Source organism: Salvelinus sp. IW2-2015, unplaced genomic scaffold, assembly GCF_002910315.2.
Source record: "Salvelinus sp. IW2-2015 unplaced genomic scaffold, ASM291031v2 Un_scaffold3759, whole genome shotgun sequence".
Taxonomy (NCBI): Eukaryota; Metazoa; Chordata; class Actinopteri; order Salmoniformes; family Salmonidae; genus Salvelinus; species Salvelinus sp. IW2-2015.
The window spans coordinates 7,915-22,864 of record NW_019945033.1 but is presented as its reverse complement, the minus strand read 5'-3'; the positions used below and the strand labels follow the sequence as shown (position 1 = coordinate 22,864).

The following is a 14,950-nucleotide window of genomic DNA, read 5'->3' as shown; positions in this document are numbered from 1 at the left end:
AATGGCCATGGTGTTCACAGATACCGGTAGCTTTCTTACTTTATGAGCAGACCACTCAATCTTTCAGAGAAATAGGGAGATAGAGGGCTCGGGATTAAAGAGAGAAAGACAGAACGATATAGAGACAGAGACAGCGAGATAGAAAGACAAAGAGGGGGGAGAGAGCAAAAATGTCACAAGTGTCTGTGCAGTTTCATCTTGGCTTCATATGCCTGCAGAAGTGATTGCATGACTTATTTCACATTCTCATAGGTCAGTGTGGCTGAGGGACATGAAACACTTTTTGAGAGGAAGTRCCAGTACTAAGCAGCTCCTCAGAWCTCCAGCAGAGTATATSACATCATWAAACTGAGAAGAACTTTTCTTTTCAGGCACACTYTTCCCCCTAAAGTCRTTCTGAACATCTCAATGGGTCTTCAGCTGATGGGGTACGGCTTTTGAACTTTGCTCATGGGGCATTTATGTTATATTYYTYAAGATTCAATGGGTACATATGATTAAGTCCAAAAATATATTTAGCAATAGCAGAATGTCCCTTTAAATCACACATTGTGGAGCATAATATCTATACTAGGATTAAAGGAGGTTTGACTAAATTAGGTTGTATGGAAAAGTTGATGACAATATCCATTTACTGTAAGAAAGTACTCATGCCATCTGGTGGGTAAAAGATAGTTTATTAATTAAGAAAGTACAATGCTAAGATATTGTAAAAGTACAGGCCATTAGAAGAAAACATGAATAATACTTGAAAAATACAATATTTTGGAAATTCATATACATATGTTATTCTATCATCTGAACGACAGACATAACAAATCAAATATAATACATTTTAATACATTAAAACAAAACAATATAATTCAATACACAACAAGTAGACAATTTCTGTAGCTGCAGATAAGATCCATCATTATTRCACCATATAATTAAACAAAGCTGTTACAGTAATACACTATTAAACCTTAAATAAATATATTTGTTGGTAAATAAATCAATTTAAAAAATCCTTAATGTACAAGATTTTATTGAGTTTTAGTGTGTATGCATGGCTGGGTGTGTGTTTGCGTGCATTGAACATGCATAATCCATGTTAAAGGATTCCATCTGCTCCTCCTTTGATGGTGTCCCTGCCTCCGTCCATCCATCCATCCCTCCCTCCAGTACCATTGTCATTACTGTCTGAGGGCGTGATTGTATCATAGATGTTAGCAGCACCTGTTGGTCAAAGAAGAGAGAGAAAGATTAATAGGTTGGGTTTCCCTCAGCTTGCCTAGGGACATAAAGTACGGTAACATCTATATAAAGTGAATGGTGAAAAGTCAGTATGTGAAGTTACAGAGAGGAGAGTGACAGTGGTCTGGGCTGAGAGACTGACCATGCTTCAGACGTGTATACCCAGCATCAGGAGCCTGGCCCTGGRTAGATCCTTGGTCCTGTTGGGGGTCCAGGTTGGTCCTCTGGGGCTGGGGGGGCCTACATGGAGAGAGATACGCATGAAACACACAGATTCTATTTTACTGTATGAAAAGTGGAAAGACAGGTGTACTCACCAGAATATTCTGTTGCAACAGGAACCTGTAATGAGAAATGCATAATATTATACTGTATCAATTCGTTACTGTTTTAAACTTTTGTAATTAGACATTTTTCTCCTAAACATGAACTAAAAAGATAAATGTAAATTGATGAAAGTCTCACCTCCGGCTTTTTTATATCGATACAGCAGTACCAGGAGAATGGCCAGTAGAACACCAGCAACAACCAGGCCCACAACCACTCCTACTAGGACTGATGTAGAGGGTCCAAGAGTTACGTCTGGCGCCAGGAGTACAGCAAATCACCATCCGACTCTGAGGTAGTTGTAGAAAATAAATAAAGTAGTGGATAAAGTGAATATATATTTGACATCTGACTTGAGATCAGATGACCAGCCTGAGCTTGTAACTCCAAACCTACAGTATGCTTTTAAACACTACAAATGACTGATGACCACAGATATTATGAAAAGGTCATGTGATTATAATAGTTTTTTTCACCTCTCACTGTCACCCAGCTCTCTGGTGATTCTCCTTCATTAGATTTACACTTATAGAAGCCTTCATCTGACTTGGAAACTGCAAGGATGGTCATCTCTAATGTGGTCTCATTCCTGATGAGTACTCCATCTTTGTAGAAATCAACCTTGGGGTTCGGGTTTGTTTCCTGATATCTATTTGTACAGCTCAGAGTCACAGAGTCTCCCTCAGTTATTGGTAGGGAGGGCTCTCCAGGATCAGAGTGCCAACTGTGTAACATAATATATAAATAATACTGTAAATCTGGAGTAATCGACCACATGAGCTTGTATTTTATGAGATGCAACCATTCAGTTACAGAATTGAACATCATTATCATACATTGTAATGTAAAAAACGTTAGTGACTGTTGTACAACAGACGTACCATCCACTGTGATGTTGACAGCATTACTGTACTCTCCTGATCCAGACTCACACCAGTACACTCCACTGTCCTTTTTACGTGTGGACCTGATGGTACATGTGGACCCTGCTCTTGATCCCCAGTTAGAGACACACTCTGACTCCACTGCTTTCTCTCTGTATCTCTTCAGTCTCCATCCAGTAGAGTTCCTCTTCTCCTCACAGCTTAGTGAGAGAGACGTTGATGTAAAGTGTTGAGTTCTGTTAGGTCTTATTTTGAGAGACACTGATGGTTGCGGATCTGAAACAAAGAGTGACAGAGACAAATGTATACAGTAGTTATTATACACGAGGGGACCTAAATGTGATTAAATGCAGTTTCAATGCAGTTAGTTACCTCCTGACCAGAGAACTGAGGTTCACTGTAGAGTGTGTCATAGACTGGTCTCCTCTCCCAGCTCTACACACAAATCCTCCTGTGTGACTAGGACCAGCAGGGATCAGAGTGTAGGAGTCTTCACTAGTCCCACTGCCAGATAGAAGCTCTACAGAGTAGGACCTGTCGACAGGGAGAGTAACCCAGCTGTGTAGGGAACAGTTTGGTACCAGAAGAACCTCCAGCCTGTAGATGACTCTTTAACCCAACAGCTCAGAGTAACTGAGTCTCCAGGGTTCAGCCACTGAGGAGAGACACTCAGGACAGCTTGGGGTTTATCTGTTATGAAGGAAATGACAAATCAAATGTTCAGTCTTTAAAATGTTTACCCATTTTGTTTTTATTGTATTGTACCTCACCCCAAAATCAAACTATAGTTTTGTTTCATCATTGAAACCACTGTCTGCTATTTGACCTCATCCCTTCTGTCTTTCTCTTGCAACCCCATTAAAACAGACTTACCTAACACTGTCAATTGTATAGCATTACTTGTCTGGGAGTGTTTTAAGCCATTTCTTTTCTGAAGACCTTCACAGGTATATAGACCATTCTTTGCAGGACTGATTCTGTACTCAGGCTCTGTTTTGATGAAGACCGACTTCCCACTGTTATAAAAAACATACTCAATCTCTTCTCCCCCTTGAATGTCACAACTGAGAGTGACAGTCTCCCCACTGAATATCTGGGGCCAGATGGGTTGGAGGGTCAGAACAGCCACAGGTCTCTCTGCACAGACACATCACAGAAAATAAACATTATCACACCATTAGAATGTAAAATAATGTTGATCAGCATTCATCACAACATGACCATATCATATGTTGTCATTTCTGAACATACAGTATGTAGTCTGAACTGTCTGACTTACCAAGATCTATCAGAATACTGACATATACAGTGATGTCTACACACACACACACACACACACACACAACACACCACACACACACACACACACACACACACACACACACACACACACACACACACACACACACACACACACACACACACAACACACACACACACAACACACACACACACACAAACACACACACACACACTCACCTTTCACAGTGATAGTGACAGGATCCTGATGATTGATGTATGGGTCTGGACTGGATCTCTCCCTGACACAGTAGAGACCCTGGTCAGACTCAGCAGCTCTACTGGGTGGAGAAGGTGCTCCTGTTGTTGTGTGTCTGCTAGACAAGGTCACTACTTTCTTAGTGTTGTCTTTGTACCATGTATACCCCAGCACTGTCAGACCCCACTGAACACGTCAGAGTTACTGTCTCTCCAGTGTCTGCAGGGTTTGGTGTTATGGTCAGTGTAGCTTTGGGCAGGGCTGTGAGATTAGAGCATAATTTAAAGATCTGGATACATGCTTAGCAACATCCAAAGATGTAGCTGTTGTTGGAACGTTTTCTTACTATAAAAGTCCATTATAGGGGTATGTTGACTTGATTAGGTTTGAATTAAAAGTATACATCTGTTTTTGTTTAAAAAAATACTTTCACTGTACAGAATAATATGAAGATCTTATCCTTCTCAACATTTAAGTAAGTGATGGTTATGTTATTAAACTCACCAGCAACAACGATGGTGAGAGATGAGCTTAGATATGTCCTCTCGGGCCGTCTTGTCCTTGTCCCCTCACACTGGTACTGACCGAGCCTGGTCAGGGAGATAGATGGTGGTGTCTTACTGGTCGGAATGGGAGGCAGTTGGTTGTCTCTGTGCCAGCGGTACGTCCAGTCTCTGTAGTCTGATATGTCACACTGCAGAGTGACTGTCTCTCCAAAATAGAGGTGACCGCGTGGAGAGGCTTTCACTGAGGCCGTGGGAAGAGCTGTGGAAACACAGTTATATATGAAGACAAAGCAGTCAGAGCACAAATCTTTCCAACGTATCATCTTACTTCTGTAGGTGTACTGTAACTATGCATTTTCCCATTAATACTGACACACAAGACCACATCTACATGATTGACTCAATATAAATTAGTGTCCATTTGTTTGATAAAAAAACACATAAAGTAACTCACATTTCACAGTGATAGTACAGGATCACTGATGATTGATGATATGGATCTGGACTGGATTCTCCCCTGACACCAGTAGGACCCTGGTCAGACCCAGCACTCTACTGATGGTGAAGGTGACTCCTGTTGTAGTGTGTCTGCCAGACAAGGTCACTACTTTTTTTGTGTTGGTCTTTGTACCTGTAAAGCTCCAGCCACTGTCAGATCCCACTGAACACGTCAGAGTTACTGTCTCTCCATTGTATGCAGGGTCTGGATTTACGGTCAGTGTAGTTTCAGGAAGAGCTAAGAAAACAGAGAGCAGAATATCAAAACATCTGGATTCATGCTTGTCATTTATATTAATTTTGCTTTTGCATTTAAGTTTTGATTGAAGTTTATTTTAAATAGGGTATGTTGACTCCATTCAGTTAGAATTTACAGTGTACACAGTATTTGTATTTAGATTAACCCTAATTGGCTCAAAATTCTTAAAGTCCAGATAGTGATTGAAGATTAATAGTGAGCTCACCAGTGACACTAATGTAGAGAGATGGGCCCTATGTCAAGTGGTTATGGGCATGGAGGCACTTGAGAGATAAGATGATATACCTGTTACCGTTAGTCTGACTGCATCACTCACCTCAGAATACTTCTTCTGATCAATATGTTTACCCAGACACCTGTAGTCACCATTGTCTGAAATCTTACCTCACTGATCTCAAATTCATGCTTCCTACTGAGGAAGTCTACATCATCCTTGCTCCATGTGTATTCCCAGTCAGTGACTTCTCCCTCTGTATGTTACATCTGAGAGTGACAGACTCTCCATTGAAAATCTGGAGGATGTGGGGTATATGGTCAGAACAGCCTTTGCCTTTCTGCACAAAATAAAACCAGCATGATACAATTGTTTTTTTGAGACACTCAAAACTAAAATTATGTCTCGTCAAAAGAAGCTTTAAAAATCACAAATAAAACATTTGATGAAGCATTAAGAGTTTGGGCTTGATCAGGTGTTCAAATATTTACCATCATCATCTTCAGAGTGTCCAGAGTAGATGTGTGTACTCAGCACTACAACAAAGAAAGTCACATCGTCCAATATTATCTGATTACCAAATCCATCCTGTACTTTTATTTAAAGGTGCAATCTATGATTTCTACACCACATTTTTTTATCATAAAATTAATCATAGGCATTTATTCTTGAAGAGTATAACTTTTAACTCCCTCAAAACTGTCTGATCCCATCATAACCGAATATATGGTTATTTTATGACAATTATTGTAAAATGTAGATGAATGAATTTCCTTAGCCCATCCTCAGCCATATACCACAAAAAGTGTCAGGGTGGCCATTTTGTGGTAGTTGAATTACGGACTGCAGCTTTAAATAGCCGCTGACTTCCCATGTTCTGCACACAGAGAGTGTACAGAGACCAAAACACCACAACACCACTCATTAATCTCTTACCCAGTTTACTATAACTGTAGTGAAGGAAGCTCAACCATTTACAATAATCACAACTTGATTATACAACACATCCAACAATATTGCATTTTATATTCATTGTCATTGACAACACATTTTGCAACCACTGAGTTAACACCACTCTTTAGTTCCTGATTAAAGACCTGGTTAAATGCACACCACAACACTAACAGGTCTGCATGGCATCAGCTATACAAGCTCAGGTTCTCACAGAGATGCAAAATCAATGTAGGGTGGTCACTTTCTTACTTCATATCTACACAATATTTGCTGCAATTTCCTTTGAGTGCATTTACTAATATTTTCTCAATAAGGGCTAAAACACCAAAAACAACCTAAAGCGTGAACTGTCTTCATTTTGATTAATGTCTTATTCCCTTTTCCCTTAAATTCGTAGTAAATCAGGTAATTAGTGTTTATAAACAAACACACTAACTCAGTACTTACATAGCAGCAAACAGAGCAAGGTGTGCTCCATTCTGTCCCCACAGACAAGTGACTTTCTCTACAACTACAGTCCTTCTAACAAACCCTTTACTTCCTATATGATGACAGTCTGCTTAGATCAACACACTACACTCTGAGATCACACTCTTCACTGTACACAGAAAAACAGGAGAAGATTCTAGAGAAATGTAAAAATAGATAGATATGTAAGTGTAGGCTCTCCTCAAACCTTTGCTCAGTTGTCAGGTGGCAAGCCAAGCCAGCTACCCTCAGTTGAGGCACAATGGAAATGGAACATCTCAGCCACTCTCACTTCTCATCACTCTCTCTCTCTCACACACCACACACACACAACAACACACACACACACACACACACACACACACACACACACAACACACACACACACACACACACACACCACACACACACACCACACACACACACACACACCACACCACACACACCACACCTCAGATGGTTCTGTTATGAGTAATACGTTTATTTAGCTACTGTCTATATAGATATGTTTGTTATTGTGTTGTTTATGGTTGTATTTCAATTTGCTTGTATATGTGATGTGTATCAGGGCTATTGTTCATGTACTGTATTATGTGTGTGTTGTTTGTGTGTGTGATGTGTGTGTGTGTGTGTGTGTATCTGTGTGTGTGTCTATGTTAAGCGGTTTGTTGTGTGTGTGTGTGTGTGTGGTGTGTGTGTGTGTGTGTGTGTGTGTGTGTTGTGTGTGTGTGTGTGGTGTGTGTGTGTGTGTGTGTGTGTGTGTGTTGTGTGTGTGTGTGTGTGTGTGTGTGTGTGTGTGTGTGTGTGTGTGTGTGGTGTGTATTGTTTATGTTTGCCTATTGTTTATTTTTGTCATTATTTAAAACTTTTTTTCACTTCCTTTTCTTTTTATAAATTATTTTTTTACTAATTTATTCCATGTTTATTCCATTTATTCCATATTCCTTATTTATTCCATAGAGACACATACCAGCTCTACTGGCAGTACTAATACTACCAGCAGTACTAAACCGGCACCTGTCAATGACACAAGTTGTTCTGCTTCCACGAGCACATCCAATGCTAGCATCAGTAATTCTACATTTGTTGATAGACCAGCTAGCATGGACACTGACAGTGGTGAATCTGATGCAGCCGAAGAGCTACTGCCCCCTTACCCGGGAAAGAACCGAACAACAGATGGGGACGTTGGACCATCTAAGAGGCGCAAATATGATGAGAATTACATTGATTTGGTGTTCACTTATATTGGGAGTAGTGCCTTTCCTCAGTCAGAGTGTGTTATATGTTCAAAAGTACTATCTCACAACTCGATGAAACCTTCACTCTTACGCAGACATTTAGAAACAAAACATGCCAATTTGAAAAATAAGCCACAGGAGTTTTTTGAGCGAGAATTAAGACGACTTTCGAGTAATAAGACATGTATAAGAGCAACAGATGACATTAATAAGAAGGGGATAGAAGCGTCTTATATGTTGAGCTACCGAGTGGCGAGGACAGACAAGCCCCATACTATTGTGGAGGAGTTAATTCTTCCTGCCAGCATATGGCTGGGACAATTCTGGTGGAAAAGGCCCAAAAAACTATACAGACAGTGCCTTCAACAACCAACACTGTTTCACAATGCATCAGTGAAATGGCAAGAGATGAAACAATTACTGCTTCGCATATAAGCCAGTGAAATCTATGCGTTACAGCTGGATGAGTCAGATGTGGTGGGTCTGGCACAGCTCCTGGCATATGTATTTTACATTTATGGGGTGTCAATTAAGGAAGAGATCCTCTTCTGCAAAACACTGGAAATCAGGACAACAGGAGGGGATCTTTTTAAAGTACTGGACAGCTTTGTGACATCAAACGGACGTTGGTGGTCAAGATGTGTTGGTATCTGTACTGTATTGAATCCAAGATGGCGTAGCAGTCGGACGTGTCTTTGTTTTGTCCTGTCCCGTGTAAATAGTCTTCGTATTTTTCGTATACATTTCGTATATATTTTAATTTCACTTTCCATCTAGGAACTGAATATACATTCCTACATTCCGCCTCACCCAATGTGGTACGGACCTGCTATTTTTTTATACTTTAGAACCGTAACCCCAATAATACCATTGTTTTTCGGTTGGGGGCCCAGGCAAAATAAAAGTGCTTTCTGATGGGCTGGTTAGTTTGGTGACTTTTTATCACTTTCCTTTTTATATGAATTGGTGGACATGCAATCCATCTATGATGGCAAGGGATCTTCAAGTGAGAGGTAAGATCTCATTAGCCAGGGTGTGTGTATCTAAGGGAAACAATATTAATATGTTCATTTCTGTGTTGAATTCCCAATTAGTAACCTACGTATGCTGACTACCAGTTCTCACCATATTGTATCCTCATCCTACAGACAGGTCATGAGCGATTATGAATTGGTGATGTTGACTCTGATCTGCTATTTAGTTGTGTCCCGCATGGTCCTGGAAGGTACTGTTCCAGTTGGGTGTTTCGTGTTCTATGTGTTATGATCTAGTCGTTGTCAGACAGACACCCAGAGCCCGCGCCATGTGTATGTCGCTGAGAACAGAAACGTTGAAGACAGAGAGAGTCTACATTTTCTTACATAGCCTCAATTTGTCCATGCAATTGAATAGTTGCGGATTGCCCTGTGTATCCTAGATTCAGATCTTTCAGCGAGAAAAACATCACCAGATAGGCCAGTCGTGTGAGAAACTCGTCATCATGCAAGCTGTCAGACAAGTGAAATTATGGTCAGTTTAAGAAAACTTTAAGCTTGTCTTTCATTAAAAATTGACGCATGTCAATTACTTGCCTCCCTTGTAACAGCGCACTTCTGTAGTTGTGAGGCTTTACATGGTCGTGCTCATATCATGCACAGTTGCAGAAATACACAACGTTTCAGGTGCTTTGCTTTAACAAAGTTATCATTGTCATTGTAGTGGTCCTAAAACTCTTTCAAAGCTGTCAGGCATTCCCTTTGTCCAAAGCCTTGGTGATTGATGCAGTTGTACCCAAGGTGAGTGTGGGGAACAACTGCTTGCTCACGCGCGTTACTATTCCATGTCTACCTGTATTGTCACGGCCGTCAGTCTAGGTGGAATGACCGGAGCCAAGGTGAGCGTGGTGGCATACATTTTACTTTTATTTTAGATGTCGGCCAAGTAAACACATGAAACATAAGCAACGTACCAGTGAAGCATTACTAGGGCTTGGGCTAGCTAAAAGCTCACTGCCAGTCAAAGTCACTAAGGAAAAAGCTGCTAGTATGTTCATGTAAAGATCTACATCCATCACGCAGACTAAACGATGACGATGTCCCTGATTGAGAACCATCCCAGCCCAATACATAGAAATGTACACAACATTACGAAATTAAAGAAAACTGAATGCCCACCTTCCACTACTGGCCTAACACAAAATAGAGAATAAAAGCTCCTTAAGCCAGCGCTCTGACAAGTCCCATGGCTTTTGCCGCCATCAGTTTTTTTTTTTTTTTTTTCACCTTTGATTTAATCCAGGTAGCTAGTTGAACAGTTTCATTCTGCAAATGCGACCTGGCAAGAATAAAGCATAGCAGTGTAACTGACAACACAGAGTACCCGATGGAGTAACAATTAAACAAGTCAAAGCTATGGTGAGTAAAACTAATAAGAGAATCTATATACGAATGTGTGCAACGATGAGTAGGGCAATAAATGAATAATTAATTTAGCAGATTAACAGTAGTGATAATATCAACGATGATCCATGTGGCAAGAAGACGATACTGGTGTGGCAAAAGAGCAGCAAAGTAAATAAATAAAGCAGTATGGGGGTGAGGTTAGGTAATTGGGTGGTATGTGTTAACAGATGGACTATGTCATGCTGAGCGTATCGGTTAGCTGCCGGATAGCACGATTTTTTCATGTTGTTGAGGGAGATTGTATCGTCCAATTGAGGAGATTTTGCAATTCGTCTCCTAAGTCGCAGCAGCAAACTGAAGGAAGGCGTCCAATAGGGTTTTGTGCTTTAGGGATGATCAGTGAGATACACCTGCTGGGGAGCGCGTGCCTGCGGGTGGGTGTAGCATACGTGACAGTGAACTGAATATGCGGCACGTTACCTGCTAGCACTTGTGATGACCTGGAGCAGTGGGTCTGACGACGAACAGTAGCGAGGGCCAGCCGACTGGGATCAGGTCGCAGTGGTGGTGTATAAGGTGCTTAAAAACGAATGGACTGTGATAAACTGGCATCCAGTTTGCTGAGTAGAGTTATTGGAAGCTATTTTTGTAGATGACATGCGAGTGAGGATCGTGATAGTCCAGTTTTATGGGTAAGTTTGCGCGGCGTGAGTGACGGAGGCTTTTGTTGCGGAATGAAAGCCGATTCTTGTTTGATTTTGGTTGGAATGTTTGATATAGTTCTGGAAGGAGAGTTTGCAGTCTAGCAGACACCTAGGCTATTATAGATGTCCACATATCTAGGTCGGAACCGTCCCAGGGTGGTGATGCTAGTCGGGCGTGCGGGTGCAAGGCAGCGGACGGTTGAAAGCTGCTTTGGTTTTACTAGCGTTTAGAGAGTTGGAGGCAACGGAAGGATGGTTGTTGCATTGAGCTCGTTTGGAGGTTAATAGCACAGTGTCCAAGGAAGGGCGGAAGTTATATAGATGGTGTCGTTGCGTAGAGGTGGATCAGGGAATCGCCGCAGCAAGAGCAACATCATTGATGTATACAGAGAAAGAGTCGCGAGAATTGAATCCCTGTGGTACCCATAGAGCTGCCAGAGGAACCGGACACATGCCTCTCGATTTAACACCTGAACTCTGTCTGCCAAAGTAGTTGGTGAACCAGGCAAGGCAGTCATTAGAAAACCGAGGCTACTGAGTCTGCCGATAAGAATATGGTGATTGACAGAGTCGAAAGCCTTGGCAGGTCGTGAAGACGGCTGCACAGTAATGTCTTTTATCGATGCGGGTTATGATATGTTTAGTACCTTGAGCGTGGCTGAGGTGCACCCTGACCGGCTCGGAAACGCGATTGCACAGCGAGAAGGTACGGTTGGATTCGAGATGGTCAGTGATCTGTTTGTTGACTTGGCTTTTGAAGACTTAGATAGGCAGGGCAGGATGGATTATGTCTGTAACAGTTTGGGTCCAGGTGTCTCCTTTGAAGAGGGGGATGACCGGCGGCAGCTTTCCAATCCTTGGGGATCTCAGATGATACGAAGGAGAGGTTGAACAGGCTGGTGGATAGGGGGTGCGACAATGGCGCGGACAGTTTCAGAAATAGGGGGTCCAGATTGTCAAGCCCGCTGATTTGTATGGGTCCAGGTTTTCCAGCTCTTTCAGAACATCTGCTATTGGATTTGGGTAAACGGAGAACGCTGGGGAGGCTTGGGCGGTAGCAGCGGGGGGGGCGGGCTGTTGGCCAAGGTTGGAGTCGCCAGGAGGAAGGCATGGCCAGCCATTGAGAATGCTTGTTGAAGTTCTTCGATTATCACGGATTTATCGATGGTGACGTGTTACCTAGCCTAGTGCAGTGGGCAGCTGGGAGGAGGTGCTCTTGTTCTCCATGGACTTTACAGTATCCCAGAACTTTTTGGAGTTAGAGCTACAGGATGCAAATTTCTGCTTGAAAAGCTGGCCTTTGCTTTCCTGACTGACTGCGTGTATTGGTTCTGACTTCCCTGACATTTGCATATCGCGGGGGGCTCTTCGATGCTATTGCAGTTCGCACAGGATGTTTTTGTGCTGGTCGAGGCAGTCAGCGTCTGGAGTGAACAAGGGCTATATCTGTTCTTGGTTCTGCATTTTTTGAACGGAGCATGCTTGTCTAATATGGTGAGGAGTAACATTTAAAGAATGACCAGGCACTCCTCAACTGAGGGATGAGGTCAATATCCTTCCAGGGTACCCGGGCAGGTCGATTAGAAAGGCCTGCTCGCAGAAGTGTTTTAGAGGAGCGTTTGACAGTGATGAGGGGTGGTCGTTTTGACCGCGGACCGTGGCGGATACAGGCAATGGGCAGTGATCGCTGAGATCTTGATTGAAGACAGCAGAGGTTGTATTTGGAGGGCAGGTTGGTCAGGATAATGTTCTATTAGGGTGGCCCATGTTTACGGATTTAGGGTTGTACCTGGTGGGTTCCTTGATGATTTGTGGTGAGATTGAGGGCATCAAGCTGGATTGTGGACTGCGGGATGTTAGAATTCCCAGTTTAGGTACACTAACAGAACAACTCTGAAGCTAGATGGGGAGCGATCAATTCACAGATGGTGTCCAGGGCACAGCTGGAGCTGAGGGGGTCTGTAGCAGGCGGCAACAGTGAGAGGAGCTTATTTTCTGGAGAGATTAATTTTTTAAAATTGAAGTTCGACTGTTTGGGCATGACTGGAAAGTATGACAGACTTTGCAGGCTTCTCTTGCAGTAGATTGCAACTCTCCCCTTTGGCAGTTCTATCTTGACGGAAAGTGTTATAGGTTGGGTAGGAAATCTCAGAATTTTTTGGTGGCCTTCCTAAGCCAGGATTCGGACACGGCAAGGACATCAGGGTTGGCAGAGTGTGCTAAAGCGGTGAGTAAGGCAAACTTAGGGAGGAGGCTTCTGATGTTGACATGCATGAGGCCAAGGCTTTTTCGATCACAGAAGTCACAATGAGGGTGACTGGGGACATGCAGGCCTGGGTTTACCTCCAACATCACCCGAGGAACAGAGGAGTAGTAGGAGTGAGGGTGCGGCTAAAGGCTATTTCAAATACTGGTCGCCTAGAGCGTTGGGACAAGAATAAAAGGAGCAGATTTATGGGCGCTGGTAGAATAGATTCTGGGCATAATGTGCAGACAGGGGTATGGTGGGGCGTGGGTACAGCGGAGCCAAGCCAGGCACTGGGTGATGATAGAGGAGGTTGTATTCTGGACATGCTGGTCTCAATGGGTGAGGTCCCGGCATGTGTGGGGGGTGGGACCAGGAGGTATCAGGGTACGGAGAGTGGAACTACAGGGTCCATTGCAACAAAACAATGATAATGATAACTAGCCCTGAACAACAGTATGCAAGGCATATTGATATTTGGAGAGACACAATAAGGCATAAAGTGATTGCAGGTCTTGATTGGGAGAGCTAGCTAAAACACAGGTAAGATAACAGCAGCAATAACAGGGTGCTAGTCTAACCAGCAACACACAGGTAAAAATGGCGGCGACTCGGCAGAGAGGGTCGGATTAACTAACACAGAGTCCTGAGTTGTAAAGCAGCAGAGCCGACAGATAAACACAAATAAACAGAATGGAGTACCGTGTGAATTAATGGCAGTCAAGCATGCATCAGCTATGTAGCCAGTGATCATAGTGTCCAGGGGGCAGCCGTAGATGGAGCAGGGAGGCCTCCACTAAGCTAGCACGCGGCGTTTAAAGTTAGTAGCCCGGGGGGTGGTCTGCTGCAGACGGAGGGGGTCTGCTCAGACGTGGTCGTGTCGCACAGAGAATCCAAGCAGATGCGCGATGGCGAAGAGAGGTTGTGAATTGTAAATTGTGTTTGCTAACTGGTGCTGCTTCGTGGCAGTGCGGTAGCTGCGCTAGCTCACAAGCTAGCTGTGAGGATCAGAAGTAGTGGCTCAGGGATTACGGGCAGGAATCCGGCGTTGTTGTCGAGAGACAGTCCGATGCTGGTAAATTGGTGAGTAATATCAGGCTAATACAGGGCTGGTGTCTGTGCAGAAGGTAAACTACTAGCAGCGGCAAAAAATGGCTAAATTAGCTTGTAGCTGGTATTGTAGCCCAAGAATTCGCTGGTAGACCTCTTCAGCTAGCCGGCAGATGGGCCTAGCTCGAGGCTAGCTCAAGGCTAACTGGTGCTTGCTTCGGGCACAGGGTGTTAGCCAGTAGAGCCACTCGGTTGCGGCTAGCTGCTGTGATTTGAAAATGGTGTAATGTCCAGAGCTTGCGTCAGGAAATCCGGTGATGTGGTAGAGAAAAAGCAGTCCTATTGCTCTGGGTTGATATCGCCGCTTGCAGACTGGCAGGTATTGGCCCGGAATTGAAGCTGGCTGTGTCCGAGTTGAGGGTGAAGACCGCACGCAGTGGCTAACTGACTACTAGCTAGTAGCTAGTTATTGGCTAGCTCTGATC

The 14,950-nt window shown here is 43.2% G+C and overlaps 1 pseudogene; it reads right to left on the bottom strand.

Annotated features, from left to right (window-relative positions):
- Nucleotides 1-917: 917 nt before the first annotated feature.
- The window catches only part of LOC112076440 (Fc receptor-like protein 5), a 20,990-nt pseudogene continuing 6,957 nt past the window's right edge, over nt 918-14,950 (bottom strand).